This window comes from Etheostoma spectabile, chromosome 22, assembly GCF_008692095.1.
Source record: "Etheostoma spectabile isolate EspeVRDwgs_2016 chromosome 22, UIUC_Espe_1.0, whole genome shotgun sequence".
In the NCBI taxonomy this organism is placed as follows: Eukaryota; Metazoa; Chordata; class Actinopteri; order Perciformes; family Percidae; genus Etheostoma; species Etheostoma spectabile.
The window spans coordinates 1,412,889-1,428,001 of NC_045754.1; the positions used below are offsets into that span (position 1 = coordinate 1,412,889).

At 39.4% G+C, this 15,113-nt stretch overlaps 1 protein-coding gene across 1 annotated transcript in view; it reads right to left on the minus strand.

The window, feature by feature from the left end:
* Positions 1 to 8,488, minus strand: part of si:dkey-225n22.4 (collagen alpha-1(XXI) chain) — a 105,970-nt gene extending 97,482 nt beyond the window's left edge. Inside the window, exon 1 of the mRNA XM_032504384.1 lies at positions 8,448 to 8,488. The gene's annotated coding sequence lies outside the window, so the exon portion shown is untranslated. The remainder of the gene's footprint in view (positions 1 to 8,447) is intronic.
* Positions 8,489 to 15,113: the final 6,625 nt, after the last annotated feature.

Consider the following 15,113-nt stretch of genomic DNA (forward strand, 5'->3'; position numbering starts at 1 on the left):
AATTTATCACCAATAAAGACAGATTTATGTTAACAAAATGTTTTTGTGAACATCATTGACATTCAAAACGATGATAACTGAAACAGATATATACACATTACACACCATGTATACAGTGTGTATATGTATGTATACACCATGTATACAGGGTGTATATGTATGTATACATGATACATGTGTATACACATATGTATTGCAAACAGACCTAAGTACTACACAGATAAGAACATCTGCCTCTGCACTACCAAAGTGAACCTAAAATATATAAATATTTAAATCCATATGACACTGTTGTCCAAACCCACACAATCAACAGACAGAGACGGCATCTTGGAGGTTTGTGATCAATACTGCATGGTGATGTCACCAAGTGGTGTCCCATTTCATAGGGGTATGTTTTCACCCCTACCCCTTACCCCTTGGTTTCAAGGGGTAGGGGTAAGGGCCAAGGGGTAGGGGTAAGATGGAGAAATGGGATTCAGCCTAACTCTTTGTCCAAATAATTAAAAATCTTTGTTTAATTCAAATATTAGGTATAATTCTATATAAATGAGGGTTATTGACCATATAAAAAGTAGTGTAAAACTAGTTGTAGCAAGGTGGTGTTAGTGAAAACAAAAAAAAAGTCTGATAAAGGGACAAAAATGTCAAATTTTAGTCCGTTTTAGACCTGGGAGGACAACACAAGGGTTAATGTGACCTATTGACCATTGAATGAATCTCTAGTGTGAACAAAACTAGTTCAGGAGGAGGTCTTTAGACTTTGACACTGTTCATTTTACAGTCACCATTGGTTGCTTTTAACCATGACCACAATGTTCCTAACCCTAACCAAGTAGTTTTTATGTCGGTGTAAACCTAACCAAACCTTAACCATAGTGATGGCGTTTCAGGGAACTTTCACATGATTGGGATCTGTAATAGGTTTGGAAGACACTGACAAACGGTGTTGTCCTAAAAACGTTGATGCCAGATCATCTTTCCGATAAATCGGGAGGCGTGTGTGTGTATGTGTGTGTGTGTGTGTCTGTCTATGAAATATCTCATGAACCGTTCTGCAGATCTGCTTCACACTTGGTTTACCCAATTTAAGCAGTTGGAGCAATTTGGACAGCATTGGGTATGAGATGATAAAAACTGGGAATAAAAACTGGGAATAAAAACTGGGAATAAAACTTAACGTCCGAACAATAAAGGTTGAAGAAAAAAAACTGCAGAGGCAGCAGGCTATTGACACGCTCGGTAAAGCAGCAGGGGTCGTTAATTTTTTGTTGCTTTCCATGTTACATGATTGCTGGATATTGGCTACCAAGCTAACTTTTTTTCCCTTTCCTGGAGCACAAGCAGATAGCTGACAGGAACATCACAACTGTTGTGTTGAAAAAGGTTGTGGGAAAAAAGGCGCTACCATAACGCTGGCTTTTTCACAATAAAAGCCCAGCTTGAATTCACTCAGAGCATTTTGCTGAGAGGAAACTCAATAAAAATCCATTTGCCAACACTACATATCAAACAAAAGCTACACTGTAAATAATGGCTGTGAAATCTACAGTTATGTACTTTAGATTTCACAGTAACACTACTGTATATGATTTTTACAGTAGAATGCTGTAAAGTTTATATTACAACCTTGTCGACATGACAAAATCACAGTAATCTAAGTATTACAGTTGAAATCACAGTAGTCAAAGCATTATTGTAAAAAAAAATCACAATATAGCCACTATGGTACAAATAGTACAGTAAACTACTGTATTTTTACTTTGTTATCTTATGTTCTGTTTAATTGTTTTGTATTTTACAGTGAATACATAAAATACTGCAAATAGCAGCACGGTACCTTTACTGTGAAAAGAATTCACAGTAACTTGCTGGCCATTGTTGCCACTAGGTTACTGTAAAATGTACGTTAAATTTGTTACAGTGTAGACACACTATTGTATGAAGTTGCAGTGAGCTGTAAATTTACCACTTTTAAACAGAGGCGTAACCTAATCTCTGAGCTTCCTTCACAGCAGTGTGCAGGAAGGTCTGGCAATGTTTGGAAATGAACACCTAACCAGCAGTCGACCGACGACACCAAAGTTATTAAACGCTGACTTTGGCCATATCAACATGTTTTAACGTTTGCAAAAAGGACAACGCTAAATTGTTGTTGAACCAAAACTCTTTATTTACATTGCTCTCCACCTTTTGCTCCACCACCTCTGTCTCTCGGTCTCTCTCTCTCTCTCTCTCTCTCTCTCTCTCTCTCTCTCTCTCTCTCCTCCTCTCTCTCTCTCTCTCTTTCTCTCTCTCTCTCTCTCTCTCTCTGCGACAGCGACACACTCACAGTCCGGAGCCGGCTGAATGGGAGTCAGTCTCCACTCGGTCCGGTTCTGGTAGTTGATTAATACAGCTTTTAGCTCTCATAACGACTGCCATGAGTCCATGATACAAATGTCGTATTACTCCATATTTTAATTGTGATATTTTGTGATTACATTCTGAATCTGCAACGTTCTCTGTCAGGTAAATGTAGCCGTACAATGTCTTCCTCTGATGTAGAAGTAGACAGTAAGTCAGTAGTAGGCTATACATTGGAGTTTGGGGTCCTTCTGTAATTCCGTTTGGGTGCAGTTTGGTTCTGGAGAATGCTACAAGCTGCAATACCACAGGCCAAGCAACCTGCCCGTCCCAAACAGGCCCATTTTGAATAGGCACTGTATTAATACAACTAATAGGAAAATGTAGTATCTAATGCCTCGTGACTTGAATCAGGTTCTGTTCACATAAACTATGTGTGATGAATCAAGGGGCAGAGTGTTCATTGGGTTAGGTCACTCTCCGAGCTCCTGCAGAGCTTGTAAAATGACGCTGAATCTTTGATATAATAAATTCTAGAATCAGGAAACAGTGTCCAGCGGCTTCCTTATCAAACACATCATTCCAGCATTGCTGTTCTGACACCACAACAATATAACAAAATATTTTGTTGTTTAGTTCAGGAGAAATTGTTGACATAAAACTGGTGCTATCTTAATGATCATCTGCTTGCACCGTCTTCTTCTGCAATGTCTAAAAGTCTAGTGTCACCTGACTGGGGAATTACCTCTATCCGTGAGTCCAACTCCTAATATTCATATAACAGCAGTGAATGAAAATTCCTAGTTTTTTTCTTTTGAAGATTCAATTACAATGTGCTCTAAATTTGGATTAAAACTTGAATAAGACAAACTTTTTTCTAGCCAACTGTCTCTAATGGTCTCGCCTATGCCAGCTCCAAACACACTCTACCTTTAATTCTGTATATGTCCTAAATCAATCCAGCCAGGTCTCTTAGCCAATAAAAGTATCTGCCGTTATCAGATGAAGACCAGGAAAACTATATTCCTGCTTCTGAAAATATGTGTCCATTAGGGCTGTACCGATAAACCAAAAACATGATTCATATCTGGATTTTTGATCCACGATTCGATACAAACCTTGATTCTTTTTTTTAAGAAAAAAAGAAGATATTTTTATTTGACAACACTTGAAAAACCTGTATAAACGGAACACCAAAGAACAATATTAACTATCCAAATTCTTAACAACATACCTAAATAAAATAAGTAAATAGCCAAACACTTATGTATAAATTATTTCAGGAAGTCCTAACTTTTAATCAGTGCACTCCTAAATCAATTCAGCTGTTATCCTAATAAATACACTTTTTGCTGTGTATACCTGTCACATATCTGCAACTAGTCTCTCCTGGTTTAAATATAGCTCAGTGTAAATTCTTTCAGGATGACCTCACTCTTAATCAATGCTCTCTTTCTAAATAGAATCAGCTGGTGGAGGCGTTCACCTTCCTGCTAAACCAATCAGAATGGTACACAATGGCAAGGGCCAATCACAGAGTCACAACCCTGCTTTAAATAAATCTGCCCCCCCCCCCCCCCCCCCCATGTGCTATTCAGCTGTCATTGTAGGCAAAGAGTGCAACCCTCCACCCCCCCTTCCACCTCCAGTCATCCACTCCAGCTGACCGGTCCGGAGCCTCCTCCGGTCTGGTCTTAGGGCTCCTTCGTCACCCCCGGTGTCTAGATTCCATCGGGGGCGTCTGATGGTTCTCTACCCCTATACAGCGTGTAGATTTACGAAATATTAGCATAGCAATGTTGTCTATGCGCCAAAGACTTTGTACAGTTTATTGAGCTGTATAATAAACCTCATTTGCATATCTGCGACCATGTCTCCTCTGATTGAACAAAATAGCCTACTGTTAAAAAACAAACAGAATTAAACTCCATTGTGGAGATGATTTGAGCATGTTAAAAAATGTCCTTCAATTATGTTAAAACAATGGCTACTGTTTCACAGTTGGGTCCGAAATGAACCCTCACCAAATTTGGGGGCGGGCCAAACACTGGTGCTCACACCAGACACCAATGACTACCTTCTGTTTACAGATAGCCAGCGTTTAACTCAGGCTAATTAATTAGCTAGGAAGGTGCTAATAACATTTTCAGCAGCCAGCCTTCCAAAAGAAAGCACAGGAAACGGAGTCTCAGTTCACCCGTCAGGGAGGCTCTGACAGTGACACACTTTCCGCACTCCGTGTCCCCGGACAGCTGTAGCCTTGTACCGGTGCTGATGAAAACCGGAAACCTGAAACCGCTTGCGGGACTGACACAGCGGCGTATATGCCCGAGTCTGTCTCCAGCGCCTCCACCTGCAGGTTGTCAGCTGTGTGTCTGCCTTGTATAGCCTACTCTCGGACTCCGTCCTCATCAATATAGTTTCACGTGTTCACGTAGCTCTCCACAAGCAGAAAAAAGAGGAGCTTAAAACGTAACTTGCGATGTGATCTTGTGATCTGGACAGGAAGGATAACTCTGGGAGTTGGTTAGGGGTGTGTCGCGATTCTGCCTTCTCGTGCTTTTGGTTTTATATCGCATAACGTTACACCCCTAGTGTCCACTTATTACTGTCTCGTGCCTCCGAGTGTACAGGTGTTTATTTGAAGACAGAAGTCACAGTAAAAGAAAAACCCCAGGAGAACATGGGGAGGAAGTCCAAGAGTCCAATTGGTCTGACTATAAGGCCACAGTGAATTCATTCATTCATATTTATTATACAAGTTAAAACGTAACATTACATTACAATATAAACGGGCCTAACTCAGTTTAAAAACTGGTTTTCAGCAGGTTCCTGTTCTGCAGAAACATAAAACATTGAACGTGGTTACAGCCCGTCGGGACAAACATTTGAACAGGACATCGATATGGACTAGACAATAACACAGAGACAGCGTGCCAGTGGAGAATGTTTCACTATTTCTAAGAGTGTCTCTGCCAGGATCCTCAAAAAAGACACTTCATTCTTTTCCTTCCTTGGATCCATTTATACATCCTCTCCTCAGTGCCTCACTCTTTCATTTCAAAGCTCCCTAGTCATTACACACATACAGTGAGGATAGGTGGGCAGTGAACCTGACGTTCTCCAAACCTCACTCTACATTTGGCAAACCAGAAGTGCAGTACACCGACCACATCAACCGCCCCCGCTGGCTTCAGACACAGAACATTCCTTGTGCACAGATGTTGCTGGGATTGCTCAGCGCCTTAGGTTGGTTCACGAAATAAAGATGACTGCAGAGAACATAGCACTGCCATGTATTCCTTACATGATCAGCTACATTTCTGGCTGATGGCTGACCATATTATTGACATTGCATTGAATTAAGAGCTGTAGGGTGTGACAGGATATTATTCTGTCAATGTGGTGAAATTTAATCAAATTCTTTTTTTTTAAATCAGTGTTTTTGCCAGCTGAAGTCTTTTTACTGTACTATACACATACTTTACATAACTACTAAGCCTTTCCCAAAGCACGTTGTGTGTCTTCATGCATTTAGAATGTGGTTTTAAAAATTACTAGTCATTGCTTTTCCTTTATTACACTGTGGTTTAGGAAACAATTTGCGCTGACTTGACTTTTGCATGTAAATAATCCATTACGTGATTGTTTTTGTCATACAGTATGTTCATTATCATTGCATGTTGAAGCAGTTGAAAGTGCAGATTGATTCACAGAGTAGGGCTGTTCAATTATGGAGAAACCTAACCACGATTATTTCGGTCAATATTGAAATCACGATAATTTAACACGGTTACTAAGATGTTGCAATTATTGAACTTAAAAAACAGTGGTAAATGTGCCTTAACGGTGCCCTGCCGCACCTATTTCATTACTTTGTGGTAATGTTTTAAGTTCTACCATGGACATGGAATAAATGCCTTGGTTACCTTGTTTCAAGCCATTCTAGTGTGGTACAGACAACCTGCAGGAAGACTCAGCTCCATTTGTGCCAGTTCTCATTAATATTCAATGAGCTAAGCTGCTTGACTCTGATTGGCTAACAGCTAGCCAATGAGAGCCTGGTTATCAGTATCATTTACCCAGCCCAACTGGGCAGGGCAACTTGAATACTTTTCCTATTTACACTAGTTTTTCATTCAGAACACAAGAGAAAATAAGAGATTACTTGCAAAACGTAATAAGCTAAATAAGTGTTTTTTTCGATTATTCTGTTTTTGTGATCATTGGGAGCCAAAATCGTTTTCACGATCAAATTTTGAATAATTGGACAGCCCAATCACAGGGTATTCAGTTTATCATAAAGCAGTGCTAATACAACTGACAACAATAAATGCAGATGTGAGGATTTCTGTGATGATTTCATGCATGTATTCTGTTGTGAAATGACAGGACCTGAATGTATGTTTGAAAGATGAATAAAGAAGTCAGTAATGTTATCTTTTGAAAATGTTTGTCGAGAAGTGCGTTTTCAACCACCTGTTTATGTGCATTTAGCATTTCCACATACTATACACAAAAAAAACCTTAGTGAAAACACTGGTAATTGGAAGTTTTTATGCTTGGCTGAGGTGGAAAAGTCTTTTGCAAATGTTTAATGGTACTCGACTGGAGAATTAATGTCCACTGTGCTCAGTCCAATTTTCTGGAGATTCTGTTGAGATTTCTGCTATGTTTGGGTGAAAACTTGACCAATGATTTACTTGATTTGTAGTAAGGAGGTTTAAATAATGCAAAAACATAGCCACATTTGTAGCAACAAATTCAATTTCTGTATAACTCAGAGATTTGGTCACGTAGCGTTCACTGCGCAGAATGCTACGGGCATTTTCAGCCTTTATTTTGACAGGACAGCTGAAGACATGAAAGGGGAGAGGGACGGGGAATGACATGCAGCAAAGGGCCGCAGGTCGGAGTCCAACCCGGGCCCGCTGCATTGAGGAGTAAACCTCTATATAAGGGCGCCCGCCTCACCAACTGAGCTATCCAGGCGTCCCCAAAGGTATCATATTTAATATTTCTACAGACTTGCCTGGCCTGCCACAGCTAGTGCAGCACAGAAGAAGCGCAAAGGGGAGGTGAAACATTTTAAAGTTATGAGGAGACAGCAGATGTCTGTGGTATCCCTAAAAGAGCAGTCATCTGCTGGATAACATGTAAAAAAACACTTTTAAGTCAAAGTCAGAGAAATTACTCAGTGATGTAAGACACACAGCAATATCTATGCTAAAATTAAACACCAAAAGTTACTGGTCATACCAGACAGAGACAGGCTGTGTCGGAATTGAACAAGTGTATGTTTTATTGCTTATAATTTGTTTTCTTTTGTAAGAAGATTGTGTTAATTCCTCTTTCTACATACATAGTCTTGCTTTAAGGTATGTTTGCCATGGATAACTGTATGTTAGCTGTCATGTTAAACCTCCTGAGGACAGATATTTGGGGACTACTTCTGAAGACTATACTTTTAGCAATTTAGCCTTTTAGCAATGAAATTATCTTTACATGATTTCCCAAACCAAAAATAGCTGCCTCATCCCCTGACTATCTGAAACACCACACAGCTTCTCCATCTTTTCTAAATCATTCAGTAGTTGAAAATATAGTAATTAGGATGGAAGTTAGACTACAGACTGAACTTACAGCATGACTTTAAAATGCCAAGAGACACACAGAAACAAGACTGGTGCCCTGCGCTAAGGCAGACAACATCGCTGACCCATAATCACAGAGGTTGATGTATGCAGTTATACTGTATATTTAGCTTGTCTTCTCGTCCTGATGGCCGGTCACTTGTGGCCAAACCAAACCTATGCCATGGTAACATCAAATTTGGAAAAGGCTACGAAAAAAACCAGCGATGATACATGTATGCATAAATGGATATACAGCTGCAGGTTAAGAGGTATATGAATCCACAACCACCAACAAGAACACAGATCATTTTCTCCCTGTGACTTAACACTACTTTGATATTGATTGCGAGACATGTACATCACAAACTACGATCTGTGCCTGAACAGATATACCACATAGTTGGCCCTTTGATTAGCCATCTACATAACAGCACATGCAGTAAAGAAGTGATGACAGGGTCTTACCTTTCTCTTTCAGCTGCCAGTAGGCAATGATGAATGCCACTTTGCTAGGAGAAAGTGTAGAAAGTGAAGTCCTGACTTGGTAGTGACAGTCCTCCCACTGGTTGGCAGAGGGAGTGGTGGGAGTGTCAGGGCAGCCTTTCTAAATCCTGGCTAGCTTCACTGACTTCACCACAGAATGTGACACTATGGAGACCAATGTGGATTTACACACACACACACACACACACACACACACACCACACACACACACACACACCACACACACACAATGTGTAGGCAGTGTTAAAATGCACTAGTGTATTTGTGTGAACTTGTCTTATAATCATCATATTAAATCATAGCTAACATCTTCCATTTCTTCAATAGTAGTGCAGGGCCTGTTCAACATGTAACTGTTTGGAATTCAGTTGCTTGGCCTGTGGTACCGCTTTCTCCTGAACCATTTTACCATGAAATAACTTACAGAAGGACCCCAAAGCACGTAATATGCAGCCCAATACTGTGTATTCTTACTTCAGAGGAAAACATTGTACTCCTACATTTACCTGAAATTAAACGTTTCCGGCTATGTAGAATACATTCAGAATATACTCACAAAGTACAATTAAAATATGTATTATTTTTCATTAAACCATCAAGGATTATGTAAGAGTTGAAAGCTCCTCCTTGAACAGACGATGAGTCAATTTAAGTACATTGTGCTGATAATGTCTCTCTTTTTACACTTCACTTTTATTTAACATTTGATTGCAGGACTTGTACTGTGCAGTATTAACAGTTTTAGCCTACAAATAATAGTTAAATGTACGAAGTAGAGTACTTCTACTACCACGTTAGTCATTACTTTTACTAAAAATATTTTCTCCTTGAATTTTGTCAGCTATTTTTCATTATTTAGTCAAAGTGATTTCAGATAAGATTTTATCTGATATATCTTGTCTAATGAAAAACACAGGTGCACACTGACACTGTGCAACTGACTTTAGCGGACACTTAGTCTATATCCATGACGTTCAACTTCCAGGATTGCTCCGTTGCCGCTGGAAATTCCACATTATGTCCTTCTTTTTGGCCAGATGTCTGATACCTTACGCTTTCTTTGTGTTGGAATTTCAAACTCCGGTGGATACATGAGGACTATGGTTACCTGCTCCTCAGATCTCTGCAGGGTAAATCCAGACAGCTAGCTAGACTATCTGTCCAATCTCAGTTTTCTTTTGCACGACTAAAACTACTTTTGAACGTCCACGTTCCACTAAAACAAGTTCCCACCCAAGACTATTTTGCAGCGGCACTGGGGCCCCGGCGTGGCCCATGACGATTGTGATTGGTTATAAGACATGCCAATGAACCAGAGCATGTTTATACTCCCATCCCAGAACGCTGTGTGGACAAGCCAGACCCTCCTGTGCAGCGCTGTGGAGGAAGGTCTGGCAATCCAAGACTAACAGACACCTAACTGTCCAGCTGTAATAAGGACATGTGAACTAATGAGACATTTTCCTTCTTCATCGACTAACGGTGGTGCTCGAATTAAACACTGTATAATTGGATTAATGTATCTATTATTTGAAGGGGCTGGAGCAGTTCCAGATAGGTCCGGCCCACTTTAACCTCTGGTAAATTATTATGAATGGAGCTTAGCAGTTACTCTGAGTCCTCAGCGGAGGTAGCCTAGGCTATTTCGGGATGTGGACAGGGTTTTGCGTTGAGCGCCAGCGGAGGGAGGTCTGGGGATGGCTCATGAGACCAGTGGCAGCAGAGAGTTGATTGACACAGTTGGTGTTCATTGAAAAATAATCCTGGAACCTGGCACACACTAGAGAATAATAGCTACGCAGGCTGTTGTGCTTGATTTACTATTGAAATATTTGCCAACTGTGTCTTCAGTTTTAGAGCAACCAGACCACTTGCGCCAGAAAAGCCAGGCGATCAGAGCCATACGGTGAAATTGTGTATTTATGTTGGAAGTGTGTGTGAGCAGACGTGAGAATAAAAAGTGCCTTTGTCTGAGAGCGGATTGTCGTTTCTGTTTGTGTAGAGAGAACCCAGCAGAGAAATGGCGAGTCATGCTGCAGTATTATTTGCCAAACTGGCTTATAGACCAATTTCGGGTGGACGTCATGGTTACGTTACTGCAATTGCGCACACATTGTGGCTGAAAATAGCAGAAACAATAGTGAATTTACAGTTTATCACGGATGGATGGCTGGTTAGTTAGCTAGCTTCCAAATTCCACCGTGCTTTAAATCTTCACTGGAAACTGAAAATGAGTCAAACAGCCGACCTGTGGCCAGTGGCAAGCCGGCTTCAGAGATGAAAAGCTTGCTAGCTGGCGTATTTATCTCTGAAAAGCTGCCTTCCGCTCTTCTCCCAGCAAAGGAGACCGCAGGTAGGGTTTAGCAATATGTTCAAATGTTCCAAACTGCCAATATATACGCCCAGGTGTGTGTGCAGTGGTGGCTACCGTGACTACCCCTTCTCCCCCGACTGACCCTCTGGGGCAGTTGACATGGCTATCACTTTAAGACTCACCACTACATGGCCCAAATCGACACAAATAAAGTTAAAGTTGAAGTACAGCACCAAATGTGTATTAATCCATCGCTAAAAATAGTCCCCAACAAATGCACTATTTACATCTTTTTTTAATAACATTTTCTAACAAACTATAGTGCCCAGCTGTTCGGGATATTACTGAACTTGGAAAGTGACTGTTTAAAAAAAAAAGTACTGTACATCTTAAGTAAAAACTATTGGACAGACCAATACATTGTTGTTTTTGGTGTTTCATGAGATTTGTTGACAGTAAGAAAAATATAGAGCAACTTGCCACATCCTTTGCATCAGCCTGCATGGTGCAGGTCGGAGCTGCAACACGTGTTGGTCTAAAGCAAGCTCTGAAGAACTGCAAAACATCCTGGCAAACCAGGCTAACTCACTTATGTATGTACAAAGAAGTGGGACCTTGCACAGAAAAAAAAAAAAGAATAAAAACCCAATCCCTATCTGTCTCTTTTCTTTCTCTGACTCTCTGTCTCTTTCTCTTACCCCTAACCGGTGGAGGCAGATGCCCCCCCACCCAGAGCCATGGTTCTGCTCCAAGTTTCTGCCTCTTAAAGGAGTTTTTCCTTGCCTCTGTCACCTAGTGCTTAACTCTTAGTGGGAATTGTCGGGTTTCTGTAAATAACATCACAGAGTACAGTCTAGACCTGTTATTTTATGAAAAGGGCAATGAGATAACTGTTGTTGTAATTTGGCCTTATATAAATAAAATTGAATTGAATTGAATTGAAAACCATGGTGGAAGAAGTATTCAGATAAAATGATTCTACCACACTGTAAAAAATACTCTTTTACAATTAACAGTCCTGTATTCAAAATGTTACTAAAGCAAAAGTACAAAAGTATTATCAGCAAAATATAACTCAACATAATATATAATACACCTATGACTGTTGTGCTATTAGAGTATTATTACTGATGCATTAATGTGTAGCATTTCACTGTTTCAAGGTGGAGGTATTTGGAATTATTTGGAACTAGTTTTCATACTGTAGTTCAATTCGATTCAATTTTATTTATAGTATCAAATCCTAACAAGAGTAATCTCGAGACACTTTACAGATAGAGTAGGTCTAGACCACACTCTATAATTTACAAGGCACCAACAATTCTAGTAATTCCCCCAAGAGCAACTAGTGCAACGGTGGCACGGAAAAACTCCTTTTAGGAAGAAACCTGGGACAGACCCGGGCTCTTGGTACGGGGGTGTCTGACGGGGCCGGTTGGGGGTGTGATGCACTGTGGCAATGATAGTCACAATAAAGATATCCATACTTTATACCATACATAATCCATACACTCTCTGTATATCTTTCTCTGTGTTTATATTTTTCCATTACAAGTACTTACTTTTTCAATATTATTTATGGTCACAGGTGAATACAACTTATATTATGGTTACCTACTTTTACATTACTTTAATTACATATTCAATTTAATTTTAAGGTCACTTACTTACACTGCAATATTGTTTTTTTTTACTATGGCAACCACACTTTACAATACCTTTATTAGACGCCACTTAACTTCAGTCTACCTTCAGCTCATTGTCTACTGTTTGCCTGTTTTCTTGTGTGTTTACTTGTTTGTTTGTTTGTTTTTTTGCTCTTATTGTAGACAATGCTACTGTAACAAAGGAATTTCCCCGCTGTGGGATGAATAAAGTATTATCTAATCTAATCTAATCTAATAATGGAACAGTGACTACAAATGGTATTCCTAATCTATAATATAGAATAATCTTATAGTGAAGAGAAGTATGATTTTAAATAGTATAAAATGGAAAAACCTCATGTATGTGCTTAAATGTGCTCATTATATCTTGACGTTCCACCAAGTTGCCCATTAGTGAGACTGGAACTGTCTGTCGTACAAGGACAAGGAACGCCGAACTGCCGTTGCCCCCTGTCGAAGCAGCAGAGGGTAGGTGTTCTCAGAGGCTCTTATGATGAAGGTTGCTGTTCCCTCTGTGCTTCAAGGCGTTGCTGTTGACACGGCCTGTCTGACCTCTGTGAATAAATAAATCAAAAAGAGCAAAACAAAAGTACTGCATTCAAAAAAAAATAAAAAAGTGTCTAGACTTTCTCTGCAACAAGACCACGAGGTCTATGATAAGCTCCTAGAGGAAGGCGAGGATGAGTGTCCATGCAGTTCAGTTGGGGATGCAAGGACAGTGTTGTTTTCTCCTTTTCATGCAGGAAATAAGGAATTCAAAATCAACACTTTTGTTGATGCTTTTTAATCAATGTTTAACGGTTAACACGTAAGACTAACTTATTAAGTTAAGTTAACAACTAAAACTATGAAGCTTTTAGCCATTCAGCGTTAGCTGGGATCATTCAAATGAATATATGCAAATCACTTCAGTGACCGTCCAGCCTTTTGGTTTACATATTTATAGCAGCTTTTCTTTCTCTCAGCACCCTGATTGACTGAACACATCTACACAGTGAAAGCTGCACCAAGCAGCCACATTTGACCAATTCTGCTGTCCTTTTCTTTGTAAGTGTCACATTATTCCTCTAGAGGGCAGTGTTGGCTAAATAAAAATCTGTGGAACAGCCCTGACTTCTTAGTTGATATAATGCACAGACATGTCCCTGGTGGAGCCCTCAGATCTACAGACTCTTCTCTACCTGTACCAAAAACTAAGGCCAATGCATGTTGATGCTTTTATATTTACATATATATTATTTATCGTTACTGTTTTACTAATATTTTTCTCATTTTAACTGTAAAGCAATTTCAACTTCATTTTGTGTATGAAGGGTGCTATAAAACTACAGTTCTCATTATTATTATTATTAAATTAAATTATTATTAGTAGTAGTAGTAGTAGTAGTATATTCAATCAATGTCACAATTTATGTAGTATCAATTCAACAAGAGTTATCTCAATACGTTTACAGATAGACCAACTCCAGAATTTACAGGAACCCAACCAGTTAAAATAGTTTCCTCCAGGACACAAACTGCCGACAGTGCTATCTATCACATAGTGTAGTATTATTTACTATCACATTGTCACAAAATAAATGGTAGAATTAAAAGTATAGAAATGCTGTTTTGTTTGTTTGATTTACTTTGAGTGTGATCTTTTCAAAATGAGGATTGAGAAAACTTGACATGTCATTACCCAGTCTAGTTGAATGAATGGCCCATTGGTGTGGCCGGTGACACAACTGACCATGACAACATTATCCATGATCCCCCATATGTGTATGATTTTACTTTCGAAACATCAACAACTTTTTACAACAATGTCCTTAATGCTTTGCTCCCTTCAAAGTTACTACGACAACTAGAGGGTGCCACCACTATAAACATAAAAATGGGTCATAATTGCTGCTTGAACTAACAACTTATGGGGTCGTTTTTTCAGAGGAGGACAGTCTTGGAAAAACTTTGCGAATGTTCATTGTACAGAAGGTTCTTGGTTCTTGGAATCCGGGTCGTTCTGGGCCTTTCTGTGTTGGGTTTTGTGTGTTCTCCCTATATCCCCACAATTCAGATGTCCAAATGACATAATGTTGATCTACAATTGTCATTTCAGATATCCACAACGCCGTTCTTACTAGTACAAACGACGTCACGTTTCCCATTTATGTTTATTGGGCTTTCAATTTCAGATATCCACAACGTTATTCTTCCTATTCAGAATGAATATTCCAGATATCTGCAATAGAATTATTATTTGGCGGAAATCCCATTTTAGATTTCTGTAATACAATTGTTAAAACTAAAGTGAACCATTTTGGCATTCATTATTCACTTTTTGCTGTCAGTTACTGTTTCAGATGAATAAAATTACTTTCTAGATAGGAAGCATTGCTATTACAGATATCCACAATTGTATTTTTCCTGTAAGTGCAGTTGTACGTATCCGTAATGACATTTTTACTATATAGAATGTAGAATGAAATCACAATATAGATATCTGGAATGTTTCTTTCATTTTGGATACCTGAAATTAGAGTTCTGACTAGTAACAATTAAATTGTAGATATCTAAAATGGGAGTTCTTCCTAGCAATGATTCTATTGCAGATATCTGGAATGTTCATTCGGAATAGGAAGAAATGTTGTGGACATCTGAAACGGA